Source organism: Schistocerca cancellata, chromosome 5, assembly GCF_023864275.1.
Source record: "Schistocerca cancellata isolate TAMUIC-IGC-003103 chromosome 5, iqSchCanc2.1, whole genome shotgun sequence".
NCBI classification, from domain to species: Eukaryota; Metazoa; Arthropoda; class Insecta; order Orthoptera; family Acrididae; genus Schistocerca; species Schistocerca cancellata.
In genome coordinates this window covers 620,348,712-620,372,031 of record NC_064630.1, presented here as the reverse complement: position 1 = coordinate 620,372,031, position 23,320 = coordinate 620,348,712, and the positions used below count along the sequence as shown (strand labels likewise).

General features: G+C 41.8%; 1 protein-coding gene and 1 pseudogene across 1 annotated transcript in view; one reads left to right on the top strand and one right to left on the bottom strand.

Moving 5' to 3' along the window:
* LOC126187631 (protein cycle) overlaps window positions 1-23,320 on the top strand; it is a 948,550-nt gene that overhangs the window by 218,293 nt on the left and 706,937 nt on the right. The window lies entirely within an intron of this gene.
* LOC126189065 (5S ribosomal RNA) lies at window positions 3,855-3,972 on the bottom strand (annotated as a pseudogene).

Here is a 23,320-nt window from a genome sequence, read left to right as displayed (position 1 = left end):
GCGGTGTAGCTTGCTCGCCAGGTTTCGAGAGGGTGCGTTTCTGGATGAGGTATCGAATATATTGCTTCCCCCTACTTATACCTCCCGAGGAATCACGAATGTAAAATTAGAGAGATTAGAGCGCGCACAGAGGCTTTCAGACAGTCGTTCTTCCCGCGAACCATACGCGACTGGAACAGGAAAGGGAGGTAAAGACAGTGGCACGTAAAGTGCCCTCCGCCACACACCGTTGGGTGGCTTGCGGAGTATAAATGTAGATGTAGATGTAGAAATTGGTCATTAAATGCTCGAAAAAAAATTTTTCAGCAAAATCCTTTTCAGAGTACTTAAATAAAACCTTAATCTATCGAAATATGATGAAAACTGAAAATCGATTTTTTTCGACCTGAACCACGGTGTGGTCCCCTTAAACATTTCGGCTATCCGTGCACGCTCCCCGGACCGATCCAAACCTCCATACGCAACATTGTGTAGCCCTGCGGGTCGCAACATTTCTTTGATTCCCGCAACAGTGTTAATGACACAAACGTGTTCACTCTCAGTATTATCGTCATTTTGCCCGTCTAAGTTGATGATACGAAGTTTTCAATGTCTTTTCCTTCAGACATGCATAACTCTCTGACATATCAGGCATTGTAAACTAAGTATTACAACAATTTTTAATTAACTTTCATGGTCGGTGTTCTCAGTCATGTAGAATTTTTCAAGGTGTCGATTGCAAAAATTATTTATGTCATAATTTCACATACCTACATTCCCCATATTGGGGCTTGGAAAGAAGACATATCCTCTGTTTACGAGGTAGCATCTTGTGATGTATTATCCAAATTTGTTGCGCTGCAGTGTTGCCTGTATCACTGACGTGCATTTTGCTTCTTCTGCGTTTTTTCGTCAGTTACAGTGAATACGCGGACAAAGTTATTCGTAAGATTACTGTTGCCATGTTCTGTATTAGTACCCAAGCCAGTGTGAGACCTTTAGAAAAGATAACATGTGTATTTTCACGCAACTCTATTATAAACAAATTTTCCTATCCTGTCCCCTTGAGCTAGAAAGCTGTATGTTGTCGACAGATGTAAAAAAAAAATTTTGTGATATGAAGCTTACTACTGTTATCGCTGGAATGTACTATCTCTGGTTAGTACACAGATATTCTTACTTGTGAACGTATTTCGCGCCAACAGCCGTAGTTCTCATGTACAGAGTGTCTCAGAGCATCGATCTGTAACGATTTATGTGAATGATGTTAACATTGGTAACATTTCACGTAATTTACACCAGGTATTTCTATTGTGCAAAAGCTTATTTTTTGACAGTGACATGTATACGTGTTGGAGGGCTTTTGAGTCTGACAAGTGCTGAAGCCAAATGTAAGTGATGTATTATTTTCATCATTTTTTCATACTTCTACATGACATGTTTGGCAGTTCTGTATGTAGACTCTGCGCTTCGTTTTTGTGTTCTTTGATCTTTTGCAGTACAACTTGAAAATGGCGCAAAGGCCGAAACTGCAATTGTGAAAAAAATAATTTCGACAGTCAGCAGTGTTCTTTAATCTTTTGCAGTACAACTTGAAAATGGCCCAAAGGCCGAAGCTGCAATTGTGAAATAAATAATTTTGACAGTCTGCTGCGAATATGATATCCTTTACAATTTTTTAAAAACTTTTAACACTGCTGATTAGGTTGCTATAACGATTTTATCTCGTGGCGTTCAGTAATTCACATTTATTGACGCGTTTCCAGATTTACCCATCATCAGAACGTCTAACAAGAAGAGGTCCCCAGCGGTGCGATCGCCTTTTTGAAACTCTCTACGCGGTGATGTAGGTCAAGATCCCAGGTATCACACACCGCAGCCATTCACCCTGGTGGACCCTCGTTTGCGAGTAATAGATGGAAAAAAAATTCGGAATTTCCTGTGACATTCAGTGGCGTTAAAAAAGTAGCGTTGTATGGTTTGGTTGCGTGGTTCAATGGATAGGATAAAAGCTTCGTATATGTTGGAGGTCATGGGTTCGAATTTTGTCAGGGGCAAATTTTTATTTTTAAGTTTCTATCGAAATGACTTTGATCATCATTTTTATTCAGTTAATTGATTTAAATGTATCTTTTTAATTTCATTTAATTTCTATTGTTTTACCACCCTGTTTTTTCGTCCACATTATTGCGTTCATTACATCTGCTTCTCATTTTGCTTGGATTTCGTTTTACTTATATACCCGTCTTTCATTTAAATTTTCTACTGCGTTATTTTGTCCATAGTAAAATAGATATTTAGGTTATGTTTTAAATGTCTGTATGACGATTACTGTGTTGAAAATCTGCACATCTGGTATCAATAACACATTTTCACACCATTGCAAAAATATAAATAGATTATTTCGTCTTTTGTTTTTTAACTGATAGACTGGAATTTTCAAATAATTGAATATTGTAATAGATAAATATAATTAAATTCATATTCACAAAAACTCCAATTGGAAAGAGAACGATACAAAGAAAAAATGAAACCAATGAAAAGATTTATACAATGGTTAAAAAGATGTGACAACAGAATGGAATTAAAAAATTATATTTAAACGAATTAACTGAATAAAAATGATATTCAAAATCACTTCGATAAAGATTTAAAAATAAAAAAAAAATCTGCTAGATTCGAACCCACATCGTTTAGCACGCGAAGCTGTGATCCTATACATTACACCAAAAAATTATTCGATAGAAAGCTACTTTTATAATGCCACTGAGCATCACACAAAATTCTGACCTTTTTTTTTCATCATTTACTCGCAAACGAGGCTCACCATGGTAAATGGCTGCAGTGTGTGATACTTGGGATCCTAACCTATATCGCCGTATAGATAGTTTCAAAAAGTCGATCGCTAGGGACCTCTCCTTGTAAGAAGAAAGGTGTAATTCTTCATATACAGTACGGTATATGTGCGAGCTAATTGCTCCAGTGAGCTCTTTCGTCCAGTGAGCTTAATTAAAACCACATCGTACGCCTTGGATGTAGCTGTTGCTACAAGCCAATCACAGTTCGATCGTTAAACTGTGTCGCTGCTCGCAGAAGCGGAGTTAATAAAGTCAGGCTGTCTTAGGACAATTACAGCTCGCTGAAGGGAGGCGGATTTGGAAGACGCACGTCCGTGAGTCACATCCCCGCGCCCGCAGCACCTGTAACCGCAGTGCCAGCAGTGACGTGATGTAACTCCGTTATCTCAGGCGAAGGTGAGCCGCTGCGCCGACTTTCATTTGTCCTCGGCGAGCTCCGCAGTGTTCGCGCCGTCGGCCAGTATTCGCCGGTTTGCGAAACGTCACCGGAAAACGCCGTAACGTTTCTGTCTTCCTAGAGGCTGGGCCTTCGATCCCACTATAATCGCACTCCTTGCAAGCCCGATAAAAATGGGCCTGTATTATGTAGGAGAACTTACGTAGGATGTTTTAAAAAATATGTGCCAGGTGCGAGTAGGACTCACACTGAGCATTCCGTACTAAACTGTTTACATAGAAAGTTCATCCATTTCGGTAACCGAGGATCTCGACGACTTTTGTCTGTTATCGATATTGATACTGGCGAGATATCGGTCCCTGGTATTCCAAAAGTTTCGAGAATGTAACTATCAAGTCTGAAGTCGCGCGACAAAGCGCTCACACCGTCTTCAGGCCACGAGTGGCCTACCGGGACCGTCCGACCGCCGTGTCATCCTCAGAGGAGAATGCGGATAGGAGAGGCGTGGGGTCAGCGCATCGCTCTCCCGGTCATTATGATGGTACTCTTGACCGAAGCCGCTAGTATTCGGTCGAGTAGCTCCTCAATTGGCATCACGAGGCTGAGTGCACCCCGAAAAATGGCAACAGCGCATGACGGCCTGGATGGTCACCCATCCAAGTGCCGACCACGCCCGACAGTGCTTAACTTCGGCGATCTCACGGGAACCGGTGTATCCACTGCGGCAAGGCCGTTGCCCGCGCGACAAATGACAGGAGAGTATTTTTTTCGAATGATGTAATTAAAAATTAATAATTTTCCTATTTTCTTACCTTTATTTGTACTGTGAAATTTTTCTTGTTGCCAAATTTCATGATTCTACGCCAAGGGGAGGTTCAAATGGCTCTGAGCACTATGGGACTTAACTTCTAAGGTCATCAGTCCCCTAGAACTTAGCATTACTTAAACCTAACTAACCTAAGGACATCACACACATCCATGCCCGAGGCAGGATTCGAACCAGCGACCGTAGCGGTCGCGCGGTTCCAGACTGTAGCGCCTAGAACCGCTCGGCCACCCCGGCCGGCGCCAAGGGGAGGTACCCTATAAGTTTTAATAACTGAGTTTGCGAGTATCAAAATATGCGACATAAATGGCCGTATCTTTTTATTGCATTGACTTAGAAGCTTCACTTTTTCACATCGACGAGGGACCTTTTACCTTAATATGTGATATAAATTTCAACTTGATATGTATACCAACTCCTGAGAAAAGGGTTTTTTGAAGAGTCGGAGAGAGAGACTGACAACAAAATGGTCCTATAAGGTTTCAGTTTTTGCCGACTGTGTTTCAGAACCGTGAAAGTGTTCTTTATCTTACAGGACACAGTGCTGGTCAAAACTAAAAAAAATCCTGTAACATATGCCTGGAAACAAATACGTATTAGATAACGAGCATATGAGAATAGTCTGTACTCTGTGCTGAAGGTTGTTTTGCTGTTGACATTTAGTTTTCATGTATCAAAAATTGAAGATAAAATCGACTTTGAAGTTTTCCGACCATCTATAAAATGCTAAACTAACGTCGCAGCAGGTTGCTTGGCTATTTGGTAGAATGTTCGCTTCCTGCATGGGTATGTTAGGTTCGATTCCTGTCTGATGCAAATTTGTTCTGCTTGCGTATCCATGAAGCGTAAAATGTATAAGGATGGAAAAAATCAGTAGCAAATGAGGCTGGTAATAGACTGGTTAAAGTCTCGTGTTGGTCATTATCTTCGTCTTTAGGGTTTCATGCCTCCAAACTGACCCCTTACACTTTGCTGTTGTCTTTCAGAAAATGTGTGAAACGCTTGTCGTGATGTTGTAGGACAGATTTTACTGAGACATAAATATTAAGAAAAAATGCGGTACGTTGCGCCGTTTCCGAGTTATTTAGCACTGAAGTTAGCCAATCGGGGCGTCGCGCGCTCACATTCAAGCGGCCTGCCAGGGGCCGTGTTGCCCAACGAGTGCTTTGACTCGTTACCTGATACTTGAATTTACGCGCGCGACGCTCTGATTGGCTATCTTCTATATATATATATGTGTGTGTGTGTGTGTGTGTGTGTGTCTTTTTTTTTTTCAACAACGGTTAGACGTAAAAAATTGAAATTTCTGTCACATACTGATGTAATTCCTTAGGCGCCGTAAACATTGAAGCCATTAAGTCAATGCTATCTAAAGATACGACCATTTAGGTCATATTTTGATACTCATCTAAACCTATATTGTACTTCCAGTTGACCTAGAATTATGAATTTTGACAAGACAGGTTTCACAGCACAAGAAAAGCAAAAATTCGCAAATTGTTAATTTGTAATTATATCACACGAAAAAAATGTTTATTTGTCATTCTCGAAAGTATTTGAATTCCCAGGATATTGAAAGCAGAAAAAAAGTCGAGATTCTCGTTTCCCGGGATCGATCACCCCCCACGTCCTTTATACATGTTGTTGTTGTTGTTGCTCTATCCTGTGGAAGAATCTTCAACTCCAAATAACTGCTGCAACCTACATCCTTCTGAATCTGCTTACTGTATTCATCTCTTGGTCCTCAAATATATGATAATTAGAAGATATCTAATTGTCTTTTTTTATAAAAAATACACGTCTTCTGTTTAATTAATTCTTAATGACCAATTTGTTTAATAAAGGATTGTTTGATTTAAAAACTTCAAATTATTATTTTTTCATTGTTATCTATTTTACGCCTCGCATACATGTTCATGGAACATGCAACTATAATTAAAATTTTACCATGGCCACCCATGTGATTGAGGTGTGTTCTACCTCACAGCCAAGCCGCCCATCGTAAAATACAACCTTGCGTAGGATATTAAGTAAGCTCGGAAATCTTCAAAGCAGATTTTCTCGAGAATTTTTTAGAGTTGTGTCTTTCTGCTTTTGATGATTGATATTTGAATTCTGAATCCGATTGCCATGTAGCGTCATATTACACACACACACACACACACACACACACACACACACACACATATATATATATATATATATATATATATATATATATATATGTGTGTGTGTGTGTGTGTGTGTGTGTGTGTGTGTGTGTGTGTGTGTAATATGACGCTACATACATATATATACGCTACATATATATATATATATATATATATATATATATATATATATATATATAGGGTGTTTCAAAAATGACCGGTATATTTGAAACGGCAATAAAAACTAAACGAGCAGCGATAGAAATACACCGTTTGTTGCAATATGCTTGGGACAACAGTACATTTTCAGGCGGACAAACTTTCGAAATTACAGTAGTTACAATTTTCAACAACAGATGGCGCTGCAAGTGATGTGAAAGATATAGAAGACAACGCAGTCTGTGGGTGCGCCATTCTGTACGTCGTCTTTCTGCTGTAAGCGTGCGCTGTTCACAACGTGCAAGTGTGCTGTGGACAACATGGTTTATTCCTTAGAACAGAGGATTTTTCTGGTGTTGGAATTCCACCGCCTAGAACACAGTGTTGTTGCAACAAGACGAAGTTTTCAACGGAGGTTTAATGTAACCAAAGGACCGAAAAGCGATACAATAAAGGATCTGTTTGAAAAATTTCAACGGACTGGGAACGTGACGGATGAACGTGCTGGAAAAGCAGGGCGACCGCGTACGGCAACCACATAGGGCAACGCGCAGCTAGTGCAGCAGGTGATCCAACAGCGGCCTCGGGTTTCCGTTCGCCGTGTTGCAGTTGCGGTCCAAATGTCGCCAACGTTCACGTATCGTCTCATGCGCCAGAGTTTACACCTCTATCCATACAAAATTCAAACGCGGCAACCTCTCAGCGCCGCTACCATTGCTGCACGAGAGACATTCGCTACTGATATAGTGCACAGGATTGATGACGGCGATATGCATGTGGGCAGCATTTGGTTTACTGACGAAGCTTATTTTTACCTGGACGGCTTCGTCAATAAACAGAACTGGCGCATATGGGGAACCGAAAAGCCCCATGTTGCAGTCCCATCGTCCCTGCATCCTCAAAAAGTACTGGTCTGGCCCGCCATTTCTTCCAAAGGAATCATTGGCCCATTTTTCAGATCCGAAACGATTACTGCATCACGCTATCTGGACATTCTTCGTGAATTTGTGGCGGTACAAACGGCCTTAGACGACACTGCGAACACCTCGTGGTTTATGCAAGATGGTGCCCGGCCACATCGCACGGCCGACGTCTTTAATCTCCTGAATGAATATTTCGATGATCGTGTGATTGCTTTGGGCTATCCGAAACATACAGGAGGCGGCGTGGATTGGCCTCCCTATTCGCCAGACATGAACCCCTGTGACTTCTTTCTGTGGGGACACTTGAAAGACCAGGTGTACCGCCAGAATCCAGAAACAATTGAACAGCTGAAGCAGTACATCTCATCTGCATGTGAAGCCATTCCGCCAGACACGTTGTCAAAAGTTTCGGGTAATTTCATTCAGAGACTACGCCATATTATTGCTACGCATGGTGGATATGTGGAAAATATCGTACTATAGAGTTTCCCAGACCGCAGCGCCATCTGTTGTTGACAATTGTAACTACTGTAATTTCGAAAGTTTGTCTGCCTGAAAATGTACTGTTGTCCCAAGCATATTGCAACAAACGGTGTATTTCTATCGCTGCTCGTTTAGTTTGTATTGCCGTTTCAAATATACCGGTCATTTTTGAAACACCCTGTATATATATATATATATAAAGCTCACCGGCCATTTGACCATCTTCTTCTGTGCGGATGCGCCCGAACTCTTACGGGAAAGCCGCGAGTAACGAGTATAGTGGGCAGGGGCACTATGAATATAGTGCGGGACAATAGCTCCGAATATGGGTCTCACGGGAGGCGTGCCAGAGATAAGTCCCTGCAGTCGCACTATCCTCTGTGTCCTCGGTAGCTCATGTGGATGCCGACACGGTAGCTCAGCGTGTTCGGTCAGAGGGTTAGCTGCCCTCTGTAATAAAAAAAACTGAGTTAATCGATCAACAACGAACTTAAACGGGTGTTTTACGACGTCCGCCCCGAGCAGATGCAACGAACGAAAGCGAACAAAATGAGATTAAAAAAAAAATGGATAGAGCGTCTGCCGTGTAAGCAGGAGATCCCGGATTCGAGTCCCGATCGGGGCACACATTTTCAACTGTCCCCGTTGACTTTTATCAACGCCTGTATGCACCTAGGGGTATTCATTTCATTGTTATTTATTAACTTTTATGATGAATTGTTTCATTTATTTAAATGTATACTGTTTCACGGTGTTGGTTAATAAATGTATCGTAATGACGTCCTGTGACTTATTTTAAGTAGATTAGCTATCCCCACTCCCTTATTATATCCACACAGGTCGTCTACTTGCATCTCCAAACGAATCCATTGTGCTGCAAGAACTGCTTTAAGGAACTACATCATTGAAAGATCTACAGAGAACAGGTAGGAGGAAGTCCTACGCGCTGATTCATTAAGGTAATCCAGAAAATAATTAATTAGACTTAAGCAATATCAAATGGGAAGGTACGACCAGTTGTACTGTACATCGTCTATACCGCTTTCTAAGGACTTATAGCTAAACTGAGAAACATTTATGGGAGTTTGGTCCACGAAGGGATCTTGCGGTTCTCCAGATCTCTTATCCACTGAAAATGTTGACAAGACACTGGCACTCCATCGTTCGCCAGCCACCACGATTGATGAACTCTTCCGTAGAATTGAAACGGAGGAGGAGATGCGTGTTTAACGCCCTGTCGATAACGAGGTTATTAGAGACAGAGCAGAAGCTCGAATTAGGGAAGGATGCAGATGGAAAGCGGCCGTGATCTTTCAAAGAAACTACCCCGGCATTTGCCTTAATCGATTTAGGGAAATCACAGAAAACATCGTCCTCGCGTTCAATGTGCTAACCACTGCGCTACCCCGCTCGGTTTCCATCGAGTTGAAACAACGTGAGATGACGTACCATTATCCCTCATCCAAACTCAGTTTGACTCGATGCCCTGCTGGTCTTCAGCCATTTTTGAAGCCAGAGGTGGTAGCTCTTTGTACTAAATTTCACCTAACAGTCCCAGCCTCCTACAAATTATGTACACCTCCTACAACACTTTGTACCCACAATAAGATTAAGTTCGTTGTTTACAATCCCTCCTGGTATTGCAGCTTTGATCGCCAAGAATATAACTGAATGTTGACTCTCAAAATGTTCGGAACATTTGGTCACTGGATGGTTGGTTGGTTGATTGGCTGGGGGGGGGGGGGAGGTTTAACGGCCCAAACGGCAAGGTCATCAGTCCCTCGACCCAAGAGTGGTACATCCAGAAGTGGAGACGTCCACCGAGAACGTGATCTGGACTAGCGTGAGGGGGATTCATAACAGTAAAAGCGGAAAGGCTAAAAACATAATGGACGTCTTTTGTACCGTCAATAATAAAAGCAAGATGAGACAAATAGAAAAGTAGCAGGGGGGAGTCCCCGAGGCTCTGTATGTGATAGCAAACGTCTCGCCGACACCTGTGCCACCCCTGATCCTTACAGTCAATGGCGCCCACTATTCAACAGAGTGACACCTAGAATGGAAAACTGAGTGCGGCAGAAAGAAGGCAAACGGAATCTAAAAGCAATTAAAACAGAGTAAAAGAGGGATGAAAACGGGGCCCGTTCCAAGGTCTGGTAGGGGATCCCCCAAACCTAGCATACAAAGGGAGACTGCCCAGCCCCACACACCCTGACCTTGTTCTGAAGTATATTAACACCTTTTAAATGACAATAAAAACCACTTTCAGGAGAAGAACTGAGAACCAGTTGAACCATCCGTGAATCGTCGCCAATATTGGAGGCAATGAGCCCGGAAGTCCTTACATAGCACAGAGGGCCAAAAGGAGGGTGCATTCCTAATAGATATGAGCTACTGTGTGTAAGGCTCCACAACCGCAATGTTGGAGTGGCTCGCTAGACATAATAAGACGATGGGTTAACCTGGTCTGAGCATTGTGGGAGAGACTTTTGTACAGTGGATTCCTTCCGGGAGATGCGGAAGAAAGAGCACCTTGGTGCAATAGTCTCCTTGATTATGCGGAATTTATTAGATGGAGCAGTAGCCCACCAGATGTCGTTCCATTTCCAGCGAGCCGAGATCTTATGAGCACCCGCAAATCCGCACCTGGGATCGTCAAAGGGAATGGAGAACGAGTAAGTGCTCCTGCAACCAAACGGTCGGCCAGTTCATTCCCCGGGATACCCACATGACTCGGCACCCATAGAATGTCAACTGAATTTGCTCAATGAAGAACCTTGCCCCAACTGGAGTTCTGATTAACCACAGCGCAACTGCCATTTACAGTCACTCAGGTAACGTCGTCACTAGTTATACAGGAGCCTTGTGATACTACGTAACATAGTCACTGGTGATACAAGGATACTAAAATTTCACGCTTTTTACAAAGAATGCTTTGATACTAAGCAGTAGAACAGTCCATTCCTGTTGAATGAATGTGTTGGACCTCTCAGACGTAAAATCGTCTCTGTCCGCAGCCCGTGGTCAGGTGGGTAGCGTTGCTACCTGTGGATCACGGAGTCCCGGGTTCGATTCTCGGCCGGGCTGGGGATTTTCTCTGCCTGGGGATTGGGTGTTTGTCTTGTCCTCATCATTTGATCATCATTCGGAAACGTGGCTAGATTAGACTGTGTACGTATTGGGAATTTGTACGAGCGCTGATGACCGCGCAGTTGAGCACCCCACAAATCAATCATCAACATCATCATCATAAACTCGCCTATAAGTTTAATTTCTCAGCGTGAATGAATAGCGCTGAGGTAGGGATGGGAAAAACCGACCGGTTGAAACCGATAACGCTATTTTAGTTCTGAATAACCGGTATTTTCCTTTATGTGTTTGGTCTAGTTTATAACAGGTGTTCTTTATTTTTTACTAATAACCGAGTAAAAACCGAAACATCAATAAGCCATAGCAGCCTTGCAAAAATTATTCGTTTTAAAATAAACATTTTTATTTATAAATTTCCATTGATTTGAAATATTGGGTTAGTATAGAAAACGGGAAAACCGATCAGAGCTATTTTAATAACAATGACGACGAAACGAGTAACAAACACATGACATAAGAATTGGAACAACATTGCTGAGGCAATAATGTCGCTGTTTCCATGTATCGTGGCTAAATGTACGCGTGTATGTGCACTGTGCAAAACTGGTTTATACGGTAGCTTCTCGTTGTTGTCTCCGGACATACAGGTGCACTGCATTGCAGAATGGCACCAAACTTAGTCTGAAAATATTTCTATGAAGTGACGTAGCAATGACGTACAATGCTTCATTTACTTTAAGAGATTAAAGATTTTGTTTGCCGTTTCCATGAAGTTATAAGAGATGAAGGTAATTATGGTAACAGTAAAAAATTAAAAACTTAACTACTCATTCATAGTACACACAATAAAAATAGGAATTATTGAATTAGCTGCCTGAATCTACGTAATATGCCCGTATCTGCTCGTAACCCTCGAAAACGGACAAATTAATAAGAAAAACAGTTCTTCAACCTCAGTTTTCGCCTTTTAGCAGTGACCATTTGTAAAGCCTAGTTACTCGTATGATCCCGACTACATCATTCTTGAGCAGATTTCAAAAAATTTAAATCAATTGGAGAATACTGGTGTTTATTTTCTAGTGTTCAACCACTTATCACTTTTGGAGAAAAGTAGCGAACGGTGGATGGACTAAGCTTTATTTTATATGTCTATTTAATTTAATATTTGGATCCGGTGTATCTTGAAACTGAGAGAGACGAAATTTTTCAATCTTTATTCGATTTCCAAGTTTATTACATGAAATAATAGGAATGAAATACCGAAAATCGGTTATTTCAGAAACCAGTTACTCTGAGCAGCCTTAGCAGTCAGGTTAAAGTGACGTGGAAAAAAAACTGTATAACCGAAAACCGGTTGTTTCAACGTCAACCGCCGTACCTACACGGGTGATTTTTGTATAGCTACCTGTGCTCAAGTGAGCACCTTCCACTTCAGTTTGTGGAGGACAAGGATCGTGGCCAATTTAGTGCTGATTGTCACAGTGACGGGAGGGGAAATGATACCGCTTAGATCGGACAGTATTCGTGTGGTATCCTTGGTTTATCACGTAACGAGTGGCGCTCCTCCCTTCAGGGTTTAGCGCGCCCTGATCCGGCAGTAGCTGTTACGCATATGAACTTCGCGGTCTAATGGTACAGAGACGAATATTTACAAATCCGACTGCCGAATCGTCTTTTTGTGTCTGGGTCTCAAGTTACGTAAACGAAAACGTGATTCACCCCGAGGCACGTGAGCTGCTGCGATGCGAGCTTGCCGAGGATCAAAGACGGAATTAACCAGCAGTGCTGCATCGCTAGCCTGAGGAAACTTACGCAAAGGATTGAATTATGCAAAAATATCTTCCTAGACACTCACAGTATACATATCAGAATACTAATTTGAATAATAAAGGAAACAATTACTTGTATGTACAACAAGAAACGCATTTTGGTTGTCCAAGGCAACATGCTGAAACTTGCTCTGCTGTTAATAGTTACTTGGAACAGGAACTGATATGCAGTGTTCGAAGTTCAACGCTGCATAAGATTAGTATAGATGCCCTGAAGAACAATAAGAAATGACGGAAAGCTAGGGTATGGTGAAGATGCTTAGATCTCGCAACCTTGTCTCAGCCCTTTTGTGACAATAGGTTCTGATAATTTTAACCCTCTTTTAATCTGTACCTTAGTAAGTCTGCACATTTCAGTAATAATCTGTAAAAGATGATCATCCATAGCTAAATACTTCAAAGCTTCCCAGAGTTTTGCTCGAGGAATGTCACCCATCTTGTTCGATTTATGTGGAGGAATGGGAGTTGTTATTAACTATGTACAGCTGTTTTCGTTAAGTTTTACTGATGATCAGGCCGTTCTAGCACAAGATGAATTCGATCTTGAGTTTATGATACTGCGTTTATATCATGAATATGATAAACGGGGACGGCAAATGAGTCTGACAAAACCCGAGTACCTGGTAGTGAAGAGTGACACTGAATTTGAATTTCACATCAATGACGGAACAGTTATGAAACAGGTAGAAAAATTTAAATATCTAGGGGCATATACTGACAAAAATTAACTGGGTACTACAGAAACAAAATTCAAAATACAACAAATCAGGAAAGTAACAGGGTCTATGAATTCTTTTTGGTGGGACAAGAACACCTCGAATAACAATAAGAAAGGAAAGGGTAGGCTAATGGTTGAACCTATTCTATGCTATGGATCAGAACTATGGATTTTAAATGCTGACCTGAAAAGAAGAATGACAGCTGTGGAAATACATCATTTACGAAAGAGTGCCAGAATATCAAGAATCTAAGAGAAAACTAATGACGAAGTCAGAGCTCCAATGAAGCTAGATGAAACACTGATAGACAGAACTGAAAGAAAATCTCTGAAATGGTGTGAACATCTGTTGAGAATGCCATATCATCGATGGCCAAAGAAAAATTTTGAGTGGGAACCACCGGGTCGACGTAAACGCAGGAGACCACGACGTTTTTGGAATGACCATATCAATGGGGGATGCGCAAGGAGGAGGCACTGAATAGAGAGGTTGGGCAGAAGATAACAGGAACACAACAAAATGTTGTTATTAATTGATCTCTGTATTAATTAATACTGTAATAAAAAAAAATTCAGTATCTTGCAGCAAAGGGCGTAACATGTTCTTAGCAGGCATCGATAGTTCCGTGTAAAATAAGACATAGTATTAATTATTGTTCTTCACTGGACCGTTAGAAATAGTTTGCAACAGAATGAATTTTTGACTCTATGGCGGAGTGTGCGTTGATATGAAACTTCGTGGCAGATGGTAACTGTGTACTGGACAGAGACTGGAACTCGGGACCTTTGTCTTTATTACAAAAATACACCTGGGGAACAATGGTCGAGTAGCTCCTCATAAGCCACACAGTTCTAACGTCAATGCTGAGCGACGCTTGAATTGGTGAAAGGTCAACTCCACTGGATTGTGGATAAATACAAACGAATGATTTGGAGCGATGGAAAACGCTACATCCTGTGCCAACATTAAAGAAAGGTTTGTATTTGACGAATGCCGGTAGAAGGTTATCTGCCATTGTGTGTTGTGCCAATAGTGAAGTATGGATGTGTTTTTTTGTGGTTGTGGTGTGGTCCACATATGGTGCATAAGAAAACGCTAAATGCGGAAGGATATGAATCTACTGTACGGCAGTGTGTGCTCCGCATAGCAGAGGAACATTTCGGAGACGATGACTGCATCACCATGAAACTGCATCCTGTCGTAATGCAGCATCTATGAGGCGACAACATTCTGAAGTGTATTACCTGCCCGTAGTCCCGGCCACAGCCCAATGGCACGCCTTTTGGGCGAGGTAGAACGTCGACTTCGCTCTAGATCCCAGCGTCCAGCATTGGTACCTTCTCTACATCTACAGAGATACTCTGCAAATCACACTCTAAGTGCCTGACAGAGGGTTCATCGAACCACCTGCGCAATAATTAGATTATTCCAGGCCCGAACATCGCGCGGAAAAGACAAAACACCTGTATCTTTCCGTGCGTGATCTGGTTACCCTTATTTTATTCTGATGATCGTTTCTCCTATGTAGGTCGGCGTCAACAAAATACTTTCGCATTGGGGAGAAAGTCGGTGATTGAAATTTTGTAACAAGATTCCGTCGCAACGAAAAGCGTCTTTGTTTTAATGACGTCTATCCCAAATCCTGTATCGTGTCCGTGACACTCTCTCCCCTATTTCACGATAATACAAAACGCGCTGCTCTTCTTTGAACTTTCTCGATGTACTCCGTTAATCCTATCTGGCAAGGATACCACACCGCGCATTAGTACTCCAAAAGAGGACGGACAAGGGAAGTGTAGGCGATCTCATCAGTAGATTTGTTGAATCTTCTAAGTGTTCTGCCAATAAAAAGCAGTCCTTGGTTCGCCTTCCTCACAACATTTTCTATGTGTTTTCCAAGTTAAATTGTTCGTAATTGTAATTCGTAGATATTTTGTTGAATTTAAAGCCTTTAGATATGATTGATTTATAGTGTAACCGAAGTTTAACGGATTCCTTTTAGCACTCAAGTGAATGGCCTCTTACTTTTCACTATTTAGGGTCAGTTGCCAGTTTTCGCACTACACAGATACCTTTTCTAAATCGTTTTGCAATTTGTTTTGGTCTTCTGATGACTTTACTAGAAGATAAACGTCAGCATCATCTACAAACAACCTAAGACGGTTGCTCAGATTCTCTCCTGTATCGTTTATATAGAAAAGGAACAGGTGAGACGCCATTAATCACTTCTGTTTCACTCGATGACTTCCCTTCAGTTACTACGAACTGTGACCTCTCTGACAGGAAATCACGAATCCAGTCACATAACTGAGACGATACTCAATAAGCCCGCAATTTGACGACAAGCCGTTTGTGAGGTACATTGTCAAAATCCCTCTGGAGATCTAGATGTACGGAATCAATTTCAAATCTCTTGTAACAGCACTCAACACTCCGTGTAAGTAAAGAGTTAGTTGAAACTTCCTAGCAGATTAAAACAGTTTGACGGTCCGAGACTCGAATTCGGGACCTCGAGTTGGAGTCTCGGTCCGGCACACATTTTTAATCTGCCAGGAAGTTACATATCAGCGCATACTCAGCTGTAGAGTGAAAATTTCATTCTGGAAAGAGCTAGTTGTGTTTCACAAGAACGATGTTTTCTAAATCTGTGTTGAATGTGTTTCAAGAGGTCGTTGTCTTCAGGGTAATTCATAATGTTCGAACACAATATATTATCCAGATTCCTGCTGCATAACGACATTAATGATATGGGTCTGTAATTTAGTGAATTACTCCTAATGACTTTCTTGTATATTGGTGCGACCTGTGCAACTCTCCAGTCTTTGGATACGGATCTTGCGTCGAACGAGCGGTTGTATACGATTCTTAAGCATGGAGCTATTGCATCACCATTCTCTGAAAGGAACCTAATTGGTACATGGTCTGTACCGGAAGACTTTCATTTATTAAGTGATGTAAGTTTCTTCACTACTCCGAGCATATCTTCTTCTAAGTTACTCAAGTTGGCAGCTGTGCTTGATTCGAATTCTGGAATACTTACTTCGTCTTCTTTGGTGAAGAAATTTCGGAAGGCTGTGTTTAGTAACTCTGTTTTGGCAGCACTGTCCTCGATAGTATTGCAGTTGCTACTGCACAGGGAAGGCATTGATGGTGTGGTGCGGCTAGCATACTTTACATACGACCAGAATCTCTCTGAATTTTCTACCAGGTTTCGAGACAAAGTTTCGTTCTGGAGCCTGTTATAAGAACCTCGCATTTAGATCCGCGATAAATATAAAGCATTTGTAAAAGATGGCCAATCCTGGAGATTTCGCGTTTGTTTAAACTTGGCATGCTTTTTTCGTTGTTTCTGCAACAGTGATCTGACCTGTTATTTGTAACAAGGGGGATTTATTTGGTATAAATCTCTCAATTGCTGTCGATGCTATTTCTTTGAATTCAAGCCAGTTCTGGTGTACACTAGCTTCGGCTCTTGAGAAAGAAAGGGTTGCCGTCCTCCACAGAGATTCGGGACCTCATCGCAACTGTCCCCAGCAGAGCACAAGCATCATATGGCAAAGGGTTCACACAGCTAGTATTAGTGTCCACTAACAAGTGTCCAGATACGTTTCATTAGACAGTATAGAAGTCAGAAAAAATACAGAATTAGCTAACTGAACGACTGACTGTGTACCTGCATGGTCCGCCGTAGGTTCATTTCGGTGCTATGGGAAAGACAGAAAACGTTTTGCAGTTTCATCTTCTCTGTATAAATGCCAGTCCCAGAACGATGCCATCACGGCTGTGGGTACTCTCATACTGGTAATTATAGTTCTGGTTTTTGTGCGGTTCTCTCAGCCGCAGAAAGCAATAGCAGACAAGCGGCTTATTAACTGCATGTAGAAAAGAATACAAAAAGAAAACTACAGAAGCCTGTGGCAAATTGGGAACATAAACTCCGAGACTTCAAGCCTATGTTACACGGTTGTCCGAATGATTGACGTTATCCCTGTTTTATTCTTCCAAGTTGAAGAAAGACGAATCCCGGTTCCTATTTCACTATGCATTTCTATATTAGCATTGCCAAATTGCAATGTACTTATGTTGTACAAAGATATGGCTGGTGACTGAAGTAATTACAAGCAACAGTAAGGTTCTGTAGTTAATATTGCACCGAGAAGAGACAATTTCGTAGGGACGTAAATCAATAACCGCTTCACTACCCTCCTCCACACACGACACCTGATATTCAGTGAGGTGACAAAAATCATGGGATTGCTTCATACACATATACAGATGACGGTAGTATAGCGTACACAAGGTATAAAGGGGCAATACATTGGTGGACCTGTCATTTGTACTCAGGTGATTCATGTGAAAAGGTTTCCAACGTCATTATGTCCGCACGACGGGAGTTAACAGACTTTGAACGCAAAGTAGTAGTTGGAGCGAGACCCAAGGGTCCTTCCATTTCGAAAATCGTTAGGGAATTCAATATTCCGCGGTCCACAATGTCAAAAATGTGCCGAGAATACTAAATTTCAGACATTACGTCTTACCACGGTCAAAGCAGTGGCCGACGGCCTTCACTTAACGACCGAGAGCAGCGGCATCTGCATAGAGTTGTCAGCGCTAACAGACAAGCAATACTGCGTGAAATAACAGCAGAAATCAATGTGGGACGTACGACGAATGTATCTGTTAGTGCTGCGAAATTTGACGTCAATGGGCTATGGCAGCAGACGACCGACGCTCCTTTGCTAGCAGCACGTCATCGCCTGCAGCGCCTCTCCTGGGCTTGTAACCATTGGACCCTAGACGACTGAAAAACATTTGCCTGTTCTGATGAGTACCAGTTTCAAAAATGGTTCTAATGGCTCTGAGCACTATGGGACTCAACATCTGAGGTCATCAGTCCCCTAGAACTTAGAACTACTTAAACCTAATTAACCTAATGGCACCACACACATCCATGCCCGCGGCAGGATTCGAACCTGCGACCGTGGAAATCGCGCGGTTCCGGACTGAAGCGCCTAGAACCACTCGGCCACCGCTTCCAGCAGTTCCGGTTTCAGTTGGTAAGAGTTGATGGTAGAGTTCGAATGTGGTACAGACCCTAAGTTGTCAACAAGGCACTGTGCAAGCTGCTGGTATCTCCGTAACGTTGTGGGCTCTATTTACATTGAATGCAATGGGTCCTCTGTTCCAGTTTAACCCATCTTTGACTGGAAATGATTATAATCGGCTACAAGGAGACCATTTGCAACCATTCATGGGCTTCATGTTCGCAGACAACAATGCGACATGTAACCGGACCACAATTGTTTGCGATTGGTTTGGAGAACATTCTGGACAATTCGAGCGAATTATTTGGCCACCCACATCGCTCCACAAGAATCCTATCAGACATTTATGGGACATAATCGAGAGGTCAGTTCGTGAACAAAATCCTGCAGTGGCTGCACTTTTGCAATTATGGACGGCTACTGAGGAAGCATGGGACATTATTTATGCAGGAGATATCCAACGACTTGTTGAGTTGCTGCACTACGCCCTGTGAGAGGAGATCCCACACGATATTAAGTGGTATCCCATGACTTTTGTCAACTCGGTGTATAGGCCTATAGGATGTGCCAACCCTGAACGGAGTACTTTGAGTTCTGGAACTACTGGGTGGAAGTGAATATTAACTCTTTATTGATAAGAGTGTCATTCCTGTTTTTTGTGTGTAGCGTGAGTGTCCGATCCGGATTGTGTTGGTGTAGTCCAATTTTTGAATCCTCCCATTAATGTACGGGTTTCGCTGTTCGACAGATAGCGGAAGCAGGGAAGCGTTTCGAAATGGCACCCTGCATCGAGGTGCGAATAAAACAGAGATGAATCAGTGAATTCCTAACTGCTGAACAAACTTCGCCAATTGAAATCCACCGACGCTTCTCGCTAAAGATGTGTGGCATGGTAATGGTGCGAAGGATTTGCAGAAGACACGCCTCGGTCAACCCTGCTCAGATACCATATCTCATGACGAGCAACGTCTCGATTAACCCATCCGCGAAGATCGACGGACAACGACCGAAGAATAGCATGCACAAATGACTGTCAGCTGTAGGCCGCCACGCCTTAGACAAGATGTTAGCAACCTTGGTCGCAAAAGATGTGCGATATACTTTCCGTGGATACTTACACGACACCAAAAAGCCATGGAATGTATTTGTCGGGAACTTCTCTACCAATACCAGGCTAAAGGTGGCCAATTTCTGAACACCAGTCATCAGAGATGAGACATGCTGTCACCACTACGAGCCGATATTGGTTGGCTGGTTTATTTAGGGGAGGTTCAAATGGCTCTGAGCACTATGGGACTCAACTTCTGAGATCATCAGTCCACTAGAACCTAGAACTACTTAAACCTAACTAACCTAAGGACATCACACACATCCATGCCCGAGGCAGGATTCGAACCTGCGACCGTAGTGGTCGCGCGGTTCCAGACTGTAGCGCCTAGAACCGCTCGGCCACTCCGGCCGGCTATTTAGGGGAGGGGAACAAACAACGAGGTCACCGGTCCCATCGCATTAGAGAAGTATGGGGAAGGAAGTCGGCTCTGCCCTTTCAAAGGAACCATCCCAGCATTTGCCTGAAGCGTTTTAGGGAAACCACGGAAAACATAAAGAAGGATGACCGGACTCGGGTTTGAACCGTCGTCCTCCCGAATGCGCCACCTCGCTAGGTACGAGTTGATGTCCGAAAGACACTGTATGAAGTGGTGACATGCAAATTCTGCAGCAGAGTAGTAGTTTAAGAACCATCTGCAGCCAAAGTGTTTCGCACCATCTTTGCGGAGACCATTGAAGTCACTGACGAGTCTGCATGCCAGTCTTACCAAATCTACCGTATTTATCACCTTGAAATTCCAATCTTTTGGTATCTAAGTGGAGTAATGACAGCAAGTAGCTGAAATCCTACTCGATTTAACTGGTTATTGTGTTTTCTTTATGTTTTAATTTCCTTGAAAATTAATTCTAAGCATAAACAACTTAACCATATAGCAACTATTCGAAAATGAACGCCGTAAACGGCAGGGGTGGTGTATATATTATAAGCCGTAAATAACTTCATGTCGCATGTGAACTGAAACAATAGAAAACATTCTAAAATTCAAAGTAAGAAGAACTACTTCCAGAACTATGAGACCATTGAATGGAGAACAGTATAAACATTTCGACACCGCACTGGACCGATTCAAGATGGGAACATTAATAATTTAAAATCTATAAAAGCTAAGAAAATAAAAGCAAGACACGTATGTCACGAAAAGAAATGGGTTTAACTCCATACAGGAAATATTATTATGGCAAAATTTTCTCGCAGAAAATATAGCTTTATTGCTGTTTTTTCAGGTTCCGCAAAAGAAATCAGGACACATGCAAAACACAAAAGTATGTCTGAAGCGCAAGGAAATAATACTCGTACATATTTTTTTTATCATTGCCGGTGCGGCCACAGAATAGGTAATAACGAAGCATTGTATGTTCACAGGAAAGAGCTGAATGTTCCATCGACAACAAGTTAGAGACTGTTTAGGGTCGACTTTTTCAAAAGCTGGGCCCTATTCGTTTAAAAGAAACCGTTCTTGAAGTCCCCTTAAGCGATTATGGAAAAAGTAAACAGATGAATGTTGCTTAATTTCCAGCTCGTATAAATACATCCACGTTTCGTGTCTTGTTTCGATGTTGCATACGGTTTTTGAACTTCCTCAGTAGAATTGTCTTGAACATTTTCCTACACCAACTGAAAAGATCTTGTTTTTGAGAATCAAATATCAGTACCTGTTACGCAACACACCTAAATACCGTATGTTGCTTCTACTAAATACCACAGGAAACAGATAATTCAATATTCTTCTTCAAACGAAAATATGAAGCAAAATGCCGCCGTTTTAAACACACTGGGCTCGCACCCGGGAGGATCGAGGTTCAAATCCACGTCAGCCGGCGTGAAAATGATTTTCTGCGGTTTCCTTAAATCACTCATTGCTATCGCTGAGAAGATTTTTTGAGCAAGACTGCGGCCTATTTCCTGTCTCATCCTTCCTTTCCTGAGACGGTGCTCCCTCCCCAATTGCACTTTGGTCGACTGGACACTAAACCTTAGCCTTTTCTTTGTCACAGGCTAGATGAAAAAAACTGAAATAGAGGTCTGGTGGAACGAAGTTGTAGGACAAGGAACAGACGAAATGGTTAAGGACAATATGAGCTTGGCAGTACGAACGAGAGAGAAAAAGACAGTTCTGCAATAAATTTCTGTTGGTAATAGCGAATAGGTTCAAGACTCACAACAACACGAGTTGCGGCGGCTATCAGACACGGATAGTAACATGTGCCCATTTGAAACATTATAACAGAAATAATTTTAAAAAAATTTAATTTTAAAAAACAAAATTTAAAGAAAGAGAGCTTAATATCTTTTTGAAAATACACAGTAGTGAATCAGATGAATTATAACAGAGCCATCTATTAGCCTTTACGTGTAAAGGACAGAATGATGTAGAAAAATTTTACAAACAGCTGTACGATCTAGGAAAAAAAAACAAAAAAAAAAACTTTAGCAGCATGTATCTATAAGATTGTTTTCGTGGCAGCAATGTAAGCTACTGGACCGATCAGTCTGATGATGTTCGCAGCTGGGCATACATGGCAAAGGCTAGAACGTTTTATTTCACATTTGACTTGACCATAGCTGTTCTCAATTCTGACCACTGCTTTGTAGCAATATAATTTTGTGTAAGTAACCTTTTACGTCAGGAAAATTGTCATCTTGTTTAATGTGTCTTTTGTCATATCTAATTTTCCATGTATTATTTTATAGTATGTATCAAAATTTCATTCTGATGAAGGAATCGCTAGTAGGTGTCGAAATCTAGGTCAATGTAGACTTTTATGTGCAACCCGCTTGTTGTGTAATCCTATATTGAAACTAGTATACGGTTGCTGAGTAACAGCCATGTTTAAAACTGTACTTATTGACGAATAAAAAATGCAGTTTAGGTAAAATTGCAGAACAGATGAGTTTCTGGAGTTGACACTATCCTTTTAATTTTTTCCATACTTTTTGACAAGATATACCAAAAGATTGAGTGTGACTGTTACGAACATCTTTCTCAACGGCTTGGAAATTAACTTTTTCGGAAGACATAAATTACTTAAAAATCGAGTTCTTTAGTATAAGAGGTAAGTCGATGACGCTACAATTTTATTCCATGGGTATGAGGAAGACATCAAGCAGGTGGCTGAGAAAATGTGGACCATGCATACGAAAATCACAGTGTACGTTAGAAGTAGAGAACAATAATATCCTCAGTTATCTAAAATTAACCATTTCGAAAGCTAATGGGAAACAGAAATTTGACATCTTTCTATAACATGCTATAGCCCACGCAACATCGTTCTATCCGAAGCGATATAAGGAAGCCTATTTCCACTCCATGTTTCGTAGGACAATACGATTGCCTTTAGCTCAGGACTAGATAGATTAGATTAGGTATCTAATAAGATGGATCCCCTGCAACCGTCCTTCCGTTTCAGTGATCCAATCCGCCATATTCAGGCCTGACGCTCAGGGGGTGAACTCTCCATCAATACACGATCGCATCAGTGGCCAACATCTGTGAACTGGTTTCCGCACACTGTAACAGCGATGTTGTATCTACAACCATCAACTACCAACTTTGAGAACTGAATAATTATATCCAGCTTCAGAAGACAGTTAATGACGTATCTGCTAAAGCAACAATAATGATTACTATTGTCCCGGTACTTACTTATTACCCACATCCATCTTTCCAATCAGATCTTGCTCATGTTAGCTGGTACAGCCTCCTCAAATTTCCTTTCCCCAGAAGTCACTGTATCAGAGAACATCTGTTTTG